This window comes from Eublepharis macularius, chromosome 16, assembly GCF_028583425.1.
Source record: "Eublepharis macularius isolate TG4126 chromosome 16, MPM_Emac_v1.0, whole genome shotgun sequence".
NCBI lineage: Eukaryota > Metazoa > Chordata > Lepidosauria > Squamata > Eublepharidae > Eublepharis > Eublepharis macularius.
Window position 1 is genome coordinate 2,841,550 of NC_072805.1, and position 18,926 is coordinate 2,860,475.

Sequence of the window (18,926 nt, forward strand, 5' to 3'; positions counted from 1 at the left end):
AACACGGGGTGGATCCGGAGTGTCGGCGGGAGCTCCAATTGGTAGGCAACAGGATTGATCTGGGCAGTAATTCGGTAGGGCCCGATGAACCGGTGGTCCAATTTCTGGGAGGGCCGCTGTGACCGAATGTGCCGAGTGGAAAGCCACACCGAGTCCCCCACCTTCAAAGGGTCCCCTTCCCGCCGTCGCCGGTCCGCGGTTGCTTTGTAGGCCCGTTTGGCGCGGTCTAACTGTTCCCGCAGAACCAGGTGTAGGGCCTGCAGCTCCTGGACAAAGTCATCTGCTGACGGTACTGATGAGTTTGGCGTTGTTCTGGGAAAGTAACGTGGGTGGCGTCCGTAGGTGGCCAGGAACGGGGTCTGGCGTGTGGAGGCGTGCACTGAATTGTTATACGCAAACTCGGCCATGGCTAGGAGGTCTGCCCAATCATCCTGCTGGTAGTTTATATAGCAGCGCAGGTATTGCTCCAACGTGGCATTGGTCCGCTCCGTCTGCCCATCGGACTGTGGATGATGGGCCGAGGACAGGTGAACCTGGGTTCCGAGCAGTGTCTGGAGGGCCTTCCAGAAACGTGAAGTAAATTGCACCCCCCGATCTGAGACCAGGTGCCAGGGAATCCCATGGTGCCGGAACACGTTTTGGACATACTGGTATGCCAAATCTTTGGCTGTAGGCAGCGATGGGCAAGGTACGAAGTGGGCCAGCTTGGTGAACAGGTCAACAAACACCGCAATGCATGTATGCCCTTTAGAGGGTGGCAGGTCCGTGACAAAATCCATGGAAACAGTTTCCCAGGGCCCCTCGGGTGTGGGCAGCGGTTGTAACAGTCCTGTTGGCTTCCCTGGAAGGTCTTTGGCCCGCCGGCATGTATCGCAGGACTGCACGTAGCGAAACACGTCCACCTGCATACGGGGCCACCAGAAATCCCTGGACAATAGGTGCAAGGTCTTGTATCTCCCAAAGTGACCAGCTGCTAGGGTGTCATGAGCAAGCTGCAGTGCCTCCCCTCGTAGAGCACCTGGGGGAACATAGACTCGGCCTTCATATGTAAGGAGGCTCTGTTGCAGGAGGTAGCCTGGGGGGTCTGGCTGCGCGGGGTCCTGTAGTCCCTGGGTGATGCGTTGTGTCCAGGGGTCCGTGCTTTGAGCTTGCCGGATCCGATCCCGCAGGGCATCTGGGGCATTGGTGGCTGCAAAGCACTCAGGAGCCAGAATGGTTGTGGCTGGCGGCTTCTCTCCTGCCTGCCGGCTGAATTCAGGTTTCCGGGACAGGGCATCCGCCAACTTGTTCTGTGAGCCAGGGATGTATTGGATAGTAAATTGAAAGAGGGAGAAGAACAACGCCCATCGGATTTGGCGTTGCGTTAGGTTTCGGGTGGTTTGCAGATGTTCTAGGTTACGGTGGTCTGTATATACCACCACCGGGTGCCGAGCTCCCTCCAAATGGTGCCGCCAGGTCTCAAAGGCAGCCTTGATGGCCAACAGCTCCCTCTCCCAGATAGTGTAATTCCGCTCGGCTGGGGTGAGCTGTCGGGAGTAGAAGGCACATGGTTGGGACACCTCGTGGGAGGAGCGTTTTTGTGCTAAGACTGCCCCCAAAGCGGTGTCAGAGGCGTCAGCCTGCACTATGAACGGGAGGCTCGGATCTGGGTATACAAGGACCGGTCCAGTCGTAAACCGGGTCTTCAGGGTTTGAAAGGCCTGTTGGGCTTCCGGGGTCCATTGGAATGGCAGGCGGGGCCGTGTCAATCGGGTCAAGGGGACGGCTAGTGCAGCAAAGTCAGGGATGAACTGTCGGTAGTAGTTTGCAAACCCTAAGAAGCGCTGAACCTCTTTACGGTTTCGGGGAGCCTGCCAGGAGAGTACCGCCTCGACCTTAGCGGGATCCATCTGTACTCCTTGGTTGGACACTCGGTGTCCCAGGAACTCAACTTCTTCCCGGTCAAATTCGCATTTCTCGAGCTTGGCATACAACCCATGCTGTCTAAGTCTCTCCAACACAGAACACACATGCTCCCCATGCCTGGCAGGGTTGCGGGAGTAAATCAGAATGTCATCCAGGTACACGATGACATAGTGGTCGAGGAGGTCCCGGAACACGTCGTTGATGAAACGATGGAAGACCGCTGGCGCGTTACATAGGCCAAAGGGCATTACCAGGTACTCGAACTGGCCGCAACGAGTCCCAAAAGCTGTCTTCCATTCATCCCCTGACCGTATCCGGATGAGGTTATATGCTCCCCGCAGGTCTAGTTTAGTGAACCGAGTTGCTCCTCGGAGCCGCTCTAAGAGGTCAGGGATCAGAGGTAGTGGGTAGCGGTCTCTGACTGTAATCTGGTTAAGGGCCCGGTAATCGTTGCATAACCGCAAGTCCCCTCCCTTCTTTTTGACAAACAGGACTGGTGCAGATGTCGGAGAGGCTGAGGGTCGGATAAACCTCCGCGCTAGGTTTTTTGCCAAAAAGTCCTTGAGGGCCACTCGTTCTGGCTCCGACAACGAGTACAGGCGTCCGCTGGGGAGGGGTTTATCAGGAATCAGGTTGATGGCACAATCGTAGGGTCTGTGCGGAGGTAGTTGATCAGCCTTCTCCTCGAACACGTCTGCGAACTCTGCATAGCGGGGCGGCAGCAGGGATCCCTGGACCTTGGCATCTGCGCTGGCGAGCAGCTTCGGGAGGGGATCCGGCTTCCTGGTCGGGAACTGGACGACTTGGCGCTTCCAGTCGATGAGCGGGTTGCTGCCCACGAGCCAGGTCAGCCCCAGCACCACCGAGAAGTGCGGCATGCAGACTACGTCGAACTGGACGCGGTCCCGGTGGCCTTCCACAACTACCTCCACCAGCTCAGTCTCGTGGGTTACTGGACCGGATTTCAGTAGCCGCCCGTCGATGGCCTCCACTAGGGCAGCAACGGGTTTTTCATGCAACAGGATGTGGTGCTGATGGGCAAACTGCCGGTCCATGAAACTCCGGGAAGCGCCGGAGTCGACCATGGCGCGGGTTTCCACGCGCCGCCCGTCTGGCAACTGGATTTCTAGGTGGAGGAGGAGGTGTCCCCCTCCAACGTCAAGGGCCCCATTGGTGTAAACCTCTCGCCCCGGTCCGCGTGGGTCCGCGAGCCTGGGCCGGTCTTTTGCGGCACCTTCTGGGTGGCGCTTTTCCGGGCAGGCGTTGGCATAGTGGCCGGCCCCGCCGCAGTACAAGCACAGCCCCTGGGTGCGTCGCCTTGCTTTCTCTGCGGCCGTAAGACGGGGTCGGGCGCCGCCCAGCTGCATGGGCTCCTCCCCTTCCGCCCCCTTAGGAGCAGTGGGGGCGGAGGAGGGGCCTGCAGGCACCGGCCGGGGCACCCTTCCCCACCAGGCCCCTTCACTGCGCGCCTGTCTCCGGGCTTCCAGGCGCTGGTCAATGCGCTGGCACAGCACAACAAGGTTTTGAAGGGAACTGGGGCGTTCCGTTTGGGCTAGCTCATCTGCAACCTCATCAGACAAGCCCTCTATGAACTGGTCCTGCAGCGCTGCCTCGTTCCACGCAAGGTCCTGAGCCAGTAACTGGAATTCCGTCGCGTAGGTGGCCACGGACCCCCGTCCCTGACGGAGCCGTCGGATGCGCCGGTTGGCGCTCTCAGCCTTAACGGGGTTGGCGAAAGTTTGCTGGAGCCGCTCCACAAACCCAGTGTAGTCTTGCAGCAGCGGCGATGATTCCAGGAGCAGAGGGGTAGACCATTTGGCCGCCTGGCCTTTCAAGAGACTCAGGATGAAGCCCACCTTGGTCTTATCATCAGGAAAGTCTCGGGGGCGCAGGCTGATGTACAGCTGGCACTGGGCTAGGAAGACAGGAAACTCCTCCACATTGCCCGCAAACTTTTCTGGTGGACTCACCGGGCACTTGGGCGTGGCCGGCGGCGGCACTGCCGCAGCTTGCTGCTGAAGCTGTTGCTGGAGCTGAGCCACAGCATTGCTCAGTTGGGTTACCGTCTGCTGCAGCGTCTGGTTCTGAGCTACAAGTGCAGCAGCTGTGGCTGCATTCATGCTGCCAGTATCTGCTGAGTTGTGGGTGGAAGCAACGTGTCGCGCACAGGGCTGGGCACAGCAGGCAGGAGGCTCACTGGTACTGCAGGGCTGAACACAGCAGGCAGGAGTTCAGTATTGCAAGACAGCAAACCAGGGTCCAGGAGTCAGGCCAGGTGCCAGGGTCAGGCTATCAGTCAGGGAGTGAGAGAGCGGCAGGCAGAAGAGTAGTCAATAGGCAGGCCAAGGTCAAGTCCAAACAAGCAGTAGAGCAAGGTACACGAACGTCCAGGTAGCAGGGAGTGGCGAGCTGAGTTGCTTCCACGCTTGGTCTTCTCAGCGTCTTCCTTTATTGCTGTTCTAATGAGGGCCAGCTGTTGCCTCTCCCTCGAACAGCTCTGCCCGGCGTTGTGCTATTAGCCGGCTACTCCTCCGCCTTTCCAGAAACGCTGCCTTATCTCTAAGTTTCCTCCTTTCAGCTGGCCCCAGAGGCTCGGATTTCGCTCTAGCCCTGGGGGAGTCTTTGTCTCTTACAGCCTCTGTGGAGGTTTCTGGCTGTTCCTCGTCCCTGACAGTCTCTGCAGAAGCTCCAGGCTGTTCCTGCTGAATTCCCTCTGGAGCAGCAGCAGTAGTTTCTGACTGCTCCTCCTCTCCCATAGCTTCTGCAGGGGCTTCCGACTCCAGAGGAGATTCTGCTGGCCCTTCCTGCTCATCCTCTGAGGAGGACTCTGAGGCAGTAGGTAAGGTGGCCAGTCGGGGCTGGGGCTGACTCATGACAGTCTGGGCCAAAAGGGAGCTACTAGAATTATGCGAGGCCCATCCCTTTGAATTTTGCTGACCACTCGGGCTAACAGTGGGAAAGGAGGGAAGGCATAAAACAGGTGCCCTGTCCAGCGTATCTGAAACGCGTCCCCTAGGGAATGATAACCGAGACCTCCCCTGGAACAAAACTGCAGGGCCTTCTTGTTGGCCACTGAAGCAAAAAGGTCTACGTCTGGGAACCCCCAGTCCAAAAAGATGGTATTCAGGTAGGAGTCTGCTATGGTCCACTCGTAATTGTCGGATCGCATTCAACTCAATTTGTCTGCGATCACATTCGTGGTGCCTGGAATATGGACTGCATGAAGAAATATGTCCCTCTCCATGGCCCAGTTCCAAATTCGACTGGTCTCGTCGCAGAGTGCCTTGGAAGTAGTGCCCCCTTGCTTGTTCAGGTAGAACATCGTGGTGCAATTGTCCGTGAGCACCTGAACGGACTTCTGCCGTAGCGTGTCTGCGAAAGCAATAAGGGCATAACGTACCGCTTTCAGTTCTAGCAGGTTAATATGATCACTCCTATCCTGCTCTGACCAAATCCCATGTGCCCTCAGGGACCCACACTGGGCCCCCCATCCTATCGTGGAGGCGTCGGTCGAAATGGTAATATCAGTGTGGACCGAACCAAAACCCACTCCACGTAAAAGATTAGGCTCACTAAGCCACCATTGCAATGAACGAAGGACCCCTCTGGGAATGGAATACCGTTTGTTCTGGGACCCATGTTCAAAATCGTGAACAGAAAGGAACCATAACTGAAGAGGTCGCATGTGCAACCGGGCCATAGGGGTAACTGCCGTAGAAGAAGCCATAAGGCCGAGCAGCTTCTGTATAGCTGTGACCGACTGAAACCTACACCTCAAAAAGAGGTTTACCATTCTGCCAATTTTTAATGCACGGTCCCTGGGTAGAAAGCCCCTATTTACCACGCCATCCAGTTCCATACCAATAAAAAGTATTCTCCTGGATGGCGTAAGGTTAGATTTCTTTAGGTTGACCAAAAGTCCCAACCGGAAACAGGTACAGAGGGCAGTATCAATTTGGGCCCGAAGGGCATCAGCAGAGGGAGCCGCCAACAGCCAATCATCAAGGTAGGGATAGATGGTACACCCTTGTTCCCTCAAATAGGCCACCACCACAGCCATACATTTCGAAAAGACTCGAGGGGCTGATGATAGGCCGAACGGAAGCACCTGGTAGTGGTAGATCCTATTATTACAAAGGAATCTAAGGTACTTCCTATGGTCAGGATGGATGGCGATGTGAAAGTACGCGTCCCTGAGGTCCAGAACAGCGAACCACATGCCCTCCGGCATTAATTGGAGGACTGTATTCAAGGTAAGCATCCGGAACGGTTTAAAGAGAACGAATTTATTCAATTCTCTTAGATCTAAGATGGGCCGGACACCTCCGTCCTTCTTGTCTACAAGGAACATCCTAGAATAAAACCCCCAGGAGGAGTCTTGTGAAAGCACCTCCTGCACCGCTCCTTTATGCAGAAGTTCTACAACCTCCGCCTGTAACTTATCAGAAAAGGAGTGCACTGCATAATCAGGAAGAGACAACACGGGGTAAGCATCAAACTGAATTTTATATCCAACAGCTATAACGTTAAGAACCCAACTATCACGGGTAATTTCTGCCCAAGCAGAGGCAAAACGAGCCAACCTGCTCCCAAAAACAACAGACTGTTCCACTTCTAGTCAGAACTGCTTGGGTTGAGTTGCTGACTCTTTGGCATCAGAGCCCTGATGCCCGCGTCGTGGACGGTAACTAGGCCTTCTGCGCTGAAAAGTATTCGCAGGTGGCTGGGGCAGTCTGTAGGACCCATAACGCGGATACGGCTGGTATCTGTGTTGCCGACCACGGTAGCCTTGGAACGAGCGGTACTGGTAACGATTATCGTTGAACTGCCTGGGTGGAAGGATCCCGTAGGAACGAGCCGTCAGCCGGTCTTTACGCTTCTGCGAAAGATACTCATCCGTTCTGGCGGAAAAGAGGGATTGGCCCTCAAAAGGCAGGTTCTCCACTTTGTTACGCGTCTCCACAGGGAGTGCCGTAGTGCGGAGCCACGAATGCCTGCGAAGCACGATGGAGGATGCCAACGCCCTTGCAGAGGTGTCCACCGTGTCACGGCCAGCGTTGATTTGCTGTCGTGATAGCCGAAGCGCTTCATCAAGCACCACCTTGGCCAAAACCTTTTGATCGGTAGGAAGCTTCTCCATGAAGACTGCCATACGATTCCATAGGAAGATCTGATAAGCCCCCATAATGGCCGAATAATTAGAGATTTTTAAGGTGAGAGCCGCAGACGAGTACAACTTCTTGCCCAGTGAATCCAGCTTCCTGCTTTCCTTGTCAGTCGGCACAATGTGGGGACCCTGGCGATGACGGATTTGCATTTCTTCAGTAACAAGGGAAGAGGGAGGTGGGTGAGCAAAAAGATACGTACAGACGTCATCTCTGGTTTTATATAAGGCTTCCAGTTTCCGAGATGTCGGGTAAACCGTTGATGGTTTCTCACAGATTGTGTTAATTATGTCCACCAAACCCTCTGTAAACGGGAACGAGATGCTCTGCGGATTCCCAGATTGGACATATTGCAGGATCTTATCCTTTGGTTTCGGGTCCACTGACGAAATGTCGATGTCCAGGGAACGGGCCATACGGACCATCTGTTCCGTATAGAGCCTATAATCATCCGTTGGTGAAATACGACCAGTCCCGATAACAATGTCCTCTGGCAATGGGTCAGATGGAGGACTAGGACTCGGATCTTGATAAGGATCGCCCTGCTGACAAGGGGACCCCCGTCCGGGGGACCCATAATGGGAGAATTCACTTCGTACGTCACCCCAATACTCTCTGCCAAGGGATGGAGAATACGACCAGTGCGATCTCGCATAGAGGGAACCTTCTCCCTCAAAGCCTCTCCAAGGTGAACGATAGAGTAGATCCTCTCCACTGGTGGGCCCACCGTGCACCCAGGCACGGGAAGGAAGAGGTGAAGCATCAGGCAGGTCACCATCCTCACCTGCAGAATGGGGAGACGGAGGAGACAGGTGTGGAGATGGAGTCGTAGGCCTCTCCCAGAACACCTCGTCAGTTTGGGCAGAAGTCGATTGTATGTGCTTCGATTTCTTCTTGGTCTTTTTGCCAGTCGGAGCCGGTAGGGCACGTTCGCAGTCACGACTCCGAGGCATCGGATCCGAAGATGTTAATGGATCGGAAGCATTTGGATCCGGCCGAGCAGGAAGGTTCGCAGCGAGGCTGGGGCGAGTCGGGTCGGCTTGCTTCAGAACCGACGACGACGATTGCCGTGTCGGATCCGATGGTTCAGGAACCGACCCAGCAGGGATGTTCGGAACCGACGATGTCCTCTTCTGCACCTTCGGTGCCGATGGAGGAGGTGGTTCCGACCTCGAGGGAGACCTGGACCGATGACGACGCTTCCGAGTCGGATCCGACTTCAACAGCCTCCCGCGATCAGAGGTGGATCCGACGGTGGTGTTCGGATCTGAGGTCGGAGCCGGCGCTTGACGGGGCTGATCAGGAGAACGGGAGCGGGGAGTGGAGATGGAGCTACGGGCAGGTTGTAGGGGCACCGATGTCTCGACCGTCCCGCTAACTGGCGATGGCCCTTTTTGAGGGGTACTCGGGGCCCCAGACGCATTCATAGCCCTTTTCCAAAGCAGGGCGTTCAACCTATTTGCCCTCTCAGCCCTGGCCTTAGGCGTAAAGCGCCAGCAATGCTCACACTTCTCCACGATATGACCTTCTCCCAAACACTCCAGGCAAACGGAGTGACTATCCGTCCTCGTCATCTTCATAGCACAAGTCGAACAGCGTTTGAACAAGGTCTTGTCAGCCATCTCTTCAAACAACGATTCTCCTCACAGAAAAGTAACTTCTTCACAGCGGACAGCTAGCTGCTAACCGGTCGGCGGCAAAGAAGAAACTGAGGGGAAGGGGGCGACGTCACCCAATGTCGCTCGGGCGGGAAACTGCCGCGCATGCGCATTGGATCAGACGTGCGCCCCCTAGTGGACATTGACTAGTAAAGAAAAATCCGGTCAGCAGGCCTGCGCAGGCGCAGTCCCATGTGGGGCTGCACAGAAGACGGACAGTGAACGTCAAGTGTCCAGGCCAGATCCCCTACTCCGACAGATGTGTTGTTTGCCAGGAGCCAGAATTCAGGATATTACAGACAGACTGCCGAAACTGATCAGACTGACTGATCAGTACCCATTTGTGCTGGTTCATGTGGGAACTAATGACATGGCCGTGAATACCATCACAAAAATTAAAGAGGACTATGAAGCTCTTGGAAGGCAGTTGAAGACAGTGGAGGCACAAGTGGTATTCTCTTCTATCCTTCCTGTCAAAGGAAGAGGAATGCAAAGGGAGCAAACTATACTTGAGGTGAATTGTTGGCTGAGGTTGTGGCACCGGCAGGAGTGCTTTGGGTTCTGGGACCACAGGATAAGTTTCCTTAGAGAAGGCCTTCTAGCACATGATGGGATTCACCTCTCAAAGTGAGGGAAGAAAATGTTTGGAAAGAACCTGGAGAGTTTCATCAGGAGAGCTTTAAACTGATGCCACAAGGGGAAGGGGATGATCAACAAGGGGATTTCAATGAAGAAGTGATAACAGCGGGGGCCCACCTGAGTAGGACAGATCAAACAAAGGTACAAGGCTACAAGTGCCTATATACTAATGTCCGAAGTATTGGTAATAAGAAGGAAGAGCTTGAGCTTCTCCTGCAAACAGAGGGCAACAACATACTAGGAATTACTGAGACTTGGTGGGATGATTCCTATAACTGGAATGTGGTAGTGGATGGGTACGAGTTGTTCAAGAAAAACTGGAAGGATAGAAGAGGAAGCAGAGTAGTATTGTATGTGAGGAGAGGGCTTGATTGTCAGCAAGTTCTGGAGAATGTGGTTGACAGCCTGATGGAAAGTATATGGGTGGAAATAAGGGGAGGAAGGACAAAGGGCATTGTTGTTGGAGTCTGCTACAGACCGCCTGACCAGGGAGAGGAAATGGATGCTGTCCTCCTTGAACAGATTGGTATCCAGACATCAGAACCTTATAATTATGGGTGACTTCAACTTCCCGATGTGTGCTGGGAGACAAGCTCAGCAAAGTGACAAGACTCATGAAACTTCCTGACTTGCTTGGCTGATAACTTCCTTTTTCAAAAGGTGGAGGAAGCTACAAGGGGCTCAGCCATACTAGACTTAATATTAACCAATAGGGAAAAATTGGCAGAGGGGGTGAAGGTGGTGAGGCCCTTAGGGGGAATTGACCATGTCCTCCTTGAATTCCAGATGCTGTGGGGGGCCAAAGAAGTTCATAGCCAGACTCATAGGTTAGATGTTTGTAGGGTCAACTTCAATGAACTCAGAGGCTTGATGAAAGTCATTCCATGGGGGAGTGTGCTGGAAGGAAAAGGAGCAAGTGAAGGGTGGGCTCTTCTCAAACATGAGCTTTTGCAAGCTCAAGCCCTCACTATTCCAGCAAGATGAAAACATGGTAAGGGCTCCAAGAAACCAATGTGGATGAACAGAGAACTCCAGAATAAGCTAATGGAGAAAAAGGAAATGTTCAGGAAACTGAGAGAAGGAAAGACCTCTAAAGAGGAATATATGAGGGTTACCAGATACTGCAGATCAGCCATTAGAGAAGCCAAAGCTCAGTATGAGCTGGGTCTGGCCAGGGGGCTTGCTACAATAAGAAAAAACTTCTACAGATATGTGAGAAGCAAACACAAGGTAAAAGAGGCAATTGGACCGCTGTCGGGAGTAGAATAAGAAAGTCTGATGGAGGACAGAGAAAAAGCAGACAAGCTTAATGACTTTTTTGTCTTTGTTTTCTCCCTGAAGAATTTGAGCCCATCTAGAGATGGTAGTAGATATGACAGGACACCTGGGGGGCTAGTTGACATTGACAGAGAGGTTGTGGAGAGGCACCTGGCTGCACTGGATGAATATAAATCCCCTGGGCCGGATGGTGTGCACCCAAGAGTGCTAAAAGAACTTTCTAGAGAACTTGCAGAGCTTCTGTCCATCATCTTCAAGGCCTCCTGGAGGACTAGGGATGTGCCACAAGATTGGAGAATGTTAACCCAATCTTTAAGAAAGGTAAGAAGGATGACCTGGGAAACTACAGGCCGGTCAGTCTGACTTCTGTTGCTGGGAAGATATTAGAGCAGATTTTAAAGGGATCGAACTGTAAGCATCTGAAGGACCACTTAGTGATCCGGGGAAGTCAACATGGTTTTGTCCCCAACAGATCTTGTCAAACCAACCTGGTTTCCTTTACCTAGATTTCAGTAAAGCTTTTGATAAGGTCTCCCATGACATTCTAATGGGTAAACTGGAAGACTGTGGACTGGACTATAGGACAGTTTGGTGGACAGGGAACTGGTTTTTTGCCACTGCATCATACTGAACTGGTTCTTTGATCAAGTGATGAGCTTACTGGATCGTGGAAACTCTGTCAACATCGAGGGACTTCTGGCTTGGGATCCATGAAGGTCTAACGCAGTTCAGGGAGCTGAGCTGTCTGTGCTGCTGTTTGTAGGGGCTGGAGGGGCGCAAATTGCCCATAGCCCCCTGTTCTCAGGCGGAGAACAAGCAAGTACGCTCAAGACCTCGAGAGTGCATTGACCTTGGGTGTGAGGGGGGGGGGTCTACGCAATGATCCCCCACCCACCCTTGAGGTCCCACTCGAAGACAGGCAGCCAAGATCTCTGCAGTGGCTCTGGAGTCATTTTCTGACATAAGACCCTCATGCCCAAGCTTCAGCAACACAAAGAAGTACTTTGAATCGATTGGATAATTGAAGCAGTGATTACAACCCAAGAAAAACGTCTAAGAAGGTAAAGATTGCTATCTCTCAGTACGGGACAGATTACAATAAGAAATAAAGTGATAAAGAGAATTAGAAAGCTGTGAGAGACTTAATAAATAATTGAGAAAGTTCCGGCAAATAAATTGCTAAGAAGTGACTTTTTAAAGAGAAGTTAGAGCGGAAAAATGAATATTGTTTACATACCTGCGGCTTGGAGGAGATAGTGGACTGTGAGAAAGTTTCAGTATCGTGAGAGCTGCTGTGCAACGGAGAGGAACAGGAAGTGCGTCACAACCATAAAGAGACGGGTGAGAAGCGGCTTGTAACCAACGGAAGTGGAATATCACCATTTTGAAGAAGGGCAGAGTTTTGACTTCAAGGAAAAAGGAAGTAGGACATCTTGGACAAGGGTAATGGCGGCTGCCTCAAATAAGATCATAGAGAAAAGACGCCCGCCATTTTGGATTTAGTAAACACTAACTTTTGGAAAAACAATTTAAATTTGGACTTTTAAAAAGAAAAGAAAAGAACAAATTTGTGCCACGGAGTTAAGGAAAAGAGCAGACTTGTGGGAGCGAAGTAAAGCTAGCCCCACGATGTCGAAAAAGGACTGGCAGACGGCACTGGAAAATTTAGATAGAAAAGTTACAGAGGGAAATAAAGAGATGGAGAAAAAAGTCATGGAAGGAAATAAAGAGCTTAAAGATATGATGCAAGAGATGGCAAAAAATTTGAAGGACTTTAAAGAGGCATTTAAATCGGAGAAGGCAGAGCTATCTAAAAATATGGACCAAGTCCAAACAGACCTACAAGTCACACAGCAGAGAGCTATTGCAGTAGAAAACGCGGCTGACACTTTGGCGGATGTGCACAGAACGGAGATGAGAGGAGTGAAGGGAAGAATGGCCGTAGCTGAATGTAAACAAATGGAAAAACAACTCAGATTTCATGGAATCCCGGAAGTTTTGGAAAAATCAACCCAAGAGCATATTACAGAAATTTTGGCAGGTTACCTGGACAAAGAGGAAGTGGAAATAGCAGCTCTTCTGGATGTGGCATACAGGATTAATTCAAAATTTGCGGCTCAAAAGAACCTACCAAGAGATATGATTGTGCAATTTACAACTAGAAGCATCAGAGAGTCAATTGTGAGTAAACAATTTCAAGATCCATTAGAAGTCGACGGGAAAGCGGTGAGAATCATGAAAGACCTGCCCAGATCGGTGTTGCTGGAGAGGAAAAAGTACAGAGAGCTGGTCCAGATGTTAAAAGACTTGAAAATTAGATATAGATGGGAAATACCTGAAGGGCTGGCTTTCGAATTTGGTGGAACTAGGAGGAATATCAGATCTGGTCAGGAGATGGAAACGTTTATTAAAGACAATGAAAAAGACTTACCAAAGAGTGCTAAAATTTGATCATGGAGTGTAAAATTATATCTTGGAATGTAAATGGACTAACTTCACCTTCTAAACGCTAGATTATATTCCACTGGCTTTTAAAACAAAAATGTAATATAGTATGTTTGCAAGAGACACATATTAAAAAGCAGGATGTAAAATATTTAAAACTTGCAAAACTTGGAAACGAATTTGCAGCGGCTTCCAAAAAGAAGAAGAGGGGAGTTGTATTGTATATAAAGGAAGAGCTGCAGCCTAAATTAGTTTTATGTGATACAGAAGCCAGGTTTATATCAGTGGAAATAATTTGGAATTCAAAGAAGACCTTGGTGATTGGAATTTATGTGCCTAACGGTGCAAAAGAAAAATTTTTCAAGGATTTACAGAAACAGTTAGACGAACTGACCTATGATCAAATAATTCTGGCAGGTGACTTCAATGGAGTTACAAACTTGGAAGAAGACAAGAAATCTAAAAGTGCACATAAAAAAAGAGGACTTTTGCCAAAATCTTTTTTTGCGATTAAAGAACAAGAAAGTCTGGAGGATGTATGGAGGAGACAAAACCCCAAACATAGACAATATACATTTTATTCAGTAAGACACTTTACATTATCAAGAATTGACATGATCTGGGCCTCCAAGGAACTGGCGTTATGGACTAAGGATGTGGAGATAATGCACAAGGTAGGCTCAGATCATAATCCAGTTATGTGGAAATTTGGGAAAAATACTAAAAGAAGAGGATGGAGGATAAATGAGGATTTGATGCAGATAGAAGATAATATGGCATTGCTACGAAGATAGACCAAGTTCTTTATACAATATAACATGAATAAGGACGTGCCAACTCACAAGGTATGGGACACATACAAAGCTGTGACAAGAGGAATATTAATGGACTTAAATGCAAGAGACAGAAGGAGAAAGGAAGAAAAGAGACATGAAATTATGGAAAAAATTAAAGCCAAAGAGATACAACTTAAGAAAAGACCAGGGAAGAAGAAAATATACCAGGATATAAAAATTCTGCAAGAACAACTGACGGCAATGAATAATAAAGAATTGGAGTGGAATTTGAAAAAAATGAATCAAAAACTATTTGAGGGTGCAAACAAACCTGGGAAATATCTAGCTTGGCAATTAAAAAAGAAAAAAGAGAAGAAAACTATAATTAAAATCCGAGAAGAGGATAAAATACTGTTGGATCAACCAGCTATTAGTAAAGCTTTTTTAAAACTCTATGCAAAATTGTACCAAAAAAAGGAGGTGAACAGAGACTCAATAGCGGAATATTTGGAGAAAATGAAGCTTCCAATGATGTCAGAGGAATGGAAAGAAAAGTTAAACAGAGAAGTGACAGAGGAAGAAATAAAAGAAGCTATACAATCAACTAAATTAGGGAAAGCACCAGGTCCGGATGGAATAACGGCAAAGTTCTATAAAATGATGGCTAATGAATTGGCACCTTTTTAAAGAGAGGTAATGAATGAAATCTTGCAAGGCCAAAGGATTCCTGACTCATGGAACGAAGCCAACATATCGTTGATTCCGAAAGATGGACAAGATCTGACTAATGTCAAAAATTATTGGCCAATTTTGTTGTTGAATAATAATTACAAGATATTTGCAAAAATTTGGGCGGAGAGGTTAAAGGGATGGCTGTTGGAATTTATTGCAGAAGAACAGGCTGGATTTTTACCTAATAGACAAATTAAGGATAACCTAAGGACAGTAATAAACGCTACTGAATACTATGAAAAGCATTGTGATAGGGAAGTTGGTTTCTTCTTCGTGGACGCGGAAAAAGCATTTGACAATCTGAATTGGGACTTTATGTTTGCCACTATGGAAAAGCTGCAAATGGGAGAAAAGTTCATACAAGCAGTGAAAGAAATGTATAAAGACCAGTGTGCAGCGATTGTAGTGAATGATGATTTGACCAAAAAACTGAAAATAAGCAAAGGTACAAGACAGGGCTGCCCTTTGTCTCCATTGTTGTTTATTCTGATTTTGGAAATGTTGTTGATTCAAATACGAGAGGACGATACAATTCGAGGCATAAAAATAAAGGAATTTTCCTACAAAGTCAGAGCATTTGCGGATGATGTAATGGTAATAGTAGAAGATCCAATAGACAACATGCCAAAAATAATAGATAAAATAAAGGAATTTGGAGACTTGGCTGGATTTTATGTGAATAAAAAGAAGTCGAAGATATTGTGTAAGAATATGACAAAGCAAAAACAGCAAGAACTAATGGAGATAATGGATTGTGAAGTAACCAATAAAGTGAAGTATCTAGGTATTGAGCTGACTGCGAAAAATATAGACTTATTTAAAAATAATTATGAGAAACTGTGGCTACAAATAGAAAGAGATTTGATAAAATGGAATAAATTAAACTTGTCATGGTTGGGAAGAATAGCAGCAATCAAGATGAATGTGTTACCACGTGTGATGTTTTTGTTGCAAACAATCCCAATTATCCAAGACTTCAAACAATTTGATAAATGGCAAAGGAAAATCTCAGACTTTGTGTGGGCAGGCAAGAAACCCCGTGTGAAAATGAAAGTATTACAAGATTCGAAAGAAAGAGGTGGACTGCAACTGCCAAATATAAGATTATACTACGAAGCAATATGTTTGGTATGGTTAAAAGATTGGATAATACTAAAAGTCCGTAAATTGCTGGCTTTGGAGGGACATAAAAAACTGTTTGGATGGCATGCATATCTGTGGTATGACAAAGTAAAAGCGGACTCTATGTTTTTGCATCATTATATTAGAAGAAGCCTTTTCACAATCTGGAAGAAATACAAGGACTATATGGAAGATGGTATCCCCTCATGGGTGGTACCATACGAAGTAATAGATCCGAGAGCTGTTTATAATGAACAACAATGTTTAACCTATAAAGAGATAACAATAATGGAACATAAAAGTTTAAAAATAAAAACGCAAGAAGAGTTATCTCCTCATTATGGATGGTTTCAATATAGGCAAATCAGAGATCTTTACAACTCGGACTGTTCAAAAGGAGGAATAAGATTGGAAAAGTCGGAAGTAGAAGAAGTGATTTTACAAGAAGGTAAAAAAGAAATCTCGAAAATTTATAAAATACTTCTAAAATGGCACACGGAAGATGAAACAGTTAAAGTCCAGATGGTGAAATGGGCAATAAATTTTCATAAAGAAATAACAATGGAAGCTTGGGAGCATTTGTGGAAAAATACACTGAAGATTTCAACTTGTACAAATATTAAAGAGAATGTATGTAAAATGATGTACAGGTGGTATCTAACACCAAAGAAAATTGCGCGAGGAAATACTAATATGTCAGACAGATGCTGGAAATGTAAAAAGCATGAAGGATCATTATACCATATGTGGTGGACTTGTGAGGTAGCTAAGCAATACTGGGGAGATATAATTGAAGTAATTAATGAGGTTTTGCAAACCCAAATAAATAAGAACCCAGAATTGCTGCTACTGAACTTGGGAATGGAAGATGTTCCAATGCAGTACAGAACATTGTTATTTTACATGACTACAGCAGCAAGACTTTTATATGCGCAGAAATGGAAAGTACAAGAAATACCAACTACAGAAGATTGGATTTACAAATTGCTGTACATGGCTGAGATGGATAAAATGACAAGAAAACTCAAAGACCTTGATCCAGGAGAATATATTGCAGATTGGGGGAAATTGAAACAATATCTAGAAAAAAAATGGGATGTGAAAGGAGGACTGTGGCAGTTTGAGAACTATTAATTTGTGATTTCTTAAATAGAAGAGAGAAGTAACTTTACCATTAATGGGAAAATTTAGCTATTAATTAACCTAAGCTAGTATTACTATTAAGAGACTATCAAAAATATACAGTTTAAACAGTGATGCAGAGAATGGATATATTAGTGGATTTGATAGAGTATATATAAGAGAATTTGAATATGCTTAGAGTAAGAGATATAATACATATATGATTTAGAAGAATTTAATGGAAAATAAGTTAAGTAATAAAATAGGTTAAGGGTTGGAAAGCTGTTGGAAGTCTATAAAGAGGGGGGAGGGAAAGGGTGGGGGCTGAAATAAATAAGGTATGATGGGGAGTGTATGTAATAACTATGTACTCACCAACAAAAAAATTTTTAAAAAAAGAAACTCTGTCAATGTGATTTACCTGGATTTCAGTAAAGCTTTTGATAAGGTTTCCCATGACATTCTAATGGGTAAACTGGAAGACTGTGGACTGGACTATAGGACAGTTTGGTGGATAAAGAACTGGTTAGAGGACCACACCCAAAGAGCGGTGGTCAATGCCGTTTCATCAGATTGGAGGGAGGTGTCCAGTGAGGTGCCACAGGACTTGGTTTTGGGCCCAGTACTTTTCAATATTTTTATCAATGATCTGGATGAAGGGGCAAAAGGGCTACTCATTAAATTTGCTGATGATACCAAATTGGGAGGAATGGCAAACACCCAAGAAGACAGAGTTAAAATTCAACAAGACCTGAATACTCTGGAGAAGTGGGTGGTTGTGAACAGGATGCAATTCAACATAGGTAAGCGCACAGTGTGACATCTGGGCCACAAAAATGTGAAGCACAAATATAGGATGGGGGATACATTTCAAGAGAGTAGTGTATGCAAAAGAGATCTTGGAGTAAGAGTGGACTGTAAACTAAATATGAGCAGTCAGTGTGATGCGGTGACAAAAAAGGCAAACTCAGTCTTGGGTTGTATCAAAAGGACCATTGCATCGAAATCACAGGAGGTCATAGTCACTCTCTATATTGCCTTGGTCAGGCCACACCTGGAGTACTATATGCAGTTCTGGAGGCCTCCCTTCAAAAAGGATGTAGACAAAATTGAGAGGGTGCAGAAAAGAGCGACGAGAATGATGAGGGGTCTGGAGACTGAGCCCTACGAGGAAAGGCTGACGGCCTCGGGAACGTTTAGTTTGGAGAAGAGGAGGTTGAGGGGGGACATGATTGCTCTGTTTAAATATTTGAAAGACTGTCATTTGGAAGAGGGCAAGGAGCTGTTCCAGTTAGCAGCAGAGGATAGGAGTCAAAGCAACAGGCTTAAATTACATGCAGAAAGGTACTGGCTGGATACTAGGAAAAACTTTTTCACAGTCAGAGGTGAAAGGTGGAATCAGCTGCCTAAGGAGGTGGAGAGCTCCCCTTCCCTGGCAGTTTTCAAGAAAAGGCTGGATGAATATTTTCCAGGGATGTTTTAGGCTCATCCTGCATTGGGCAGGAGGTTGGACTAGAAGGTCTGTATGGCCCCTCCCAACTCTGTGATTCTGTAATAGTAAGATAACGTGTGCAGTAAAAATACAGCTTGATATGTCTCATTAATTTTTCCAGCAAGATTAAATTTGGCTCTCATTCACAATTAAAAGAGCAATAAATCTATGTTTCTTCAGCTACACTAATGAACTGCCAGGATAAAAGCAAAGTTGTACTTTCATCCTGACCAGCTGGTGAACTTCTACAGTGGTTATCAGAGCCACCTAAGAACATACATGATTAGCATGAATATATATATATGATTTAAAAATCAAATATGTTGAAGATCTAATGAAGCCTAAATAATACATGCAAATGAAAAAGCCTCAAATATTTCCAGTACTGCAGCATGTCAGACTATGCAGTGTACTTGCCTGACGTTCTGGACTGAGTCTGTTACCTTTCAAAAATGGAGATTTTTGAAATCTGAGCATACACTGTGCGCTTATGGGATATTCCATCACCCACCCATGAATGCTTCCATCTTTTTCATTTCTGCAGCTAAATACGGTGCATGATGATGATTTGTAGCTCACCATGGTTAGAGAA

At 47.4% G+C, this 18,926-nt stretch overlaps 1 protein-coding gene across 4 annotated transcripts in view; it reads right to left on the reverse strand.

Moving 5' to 3' along the window:
* The window catches only part of SCUBE1 (signal peptide, CUB domain and EGF like domain containing 1), a 441,848-nt gene that overhangs the window by 64,069 nt on the left and 358,853 nt on the right, over window positions 1-18,926 (reverse strand). The window lies entirely within an intron of this gene.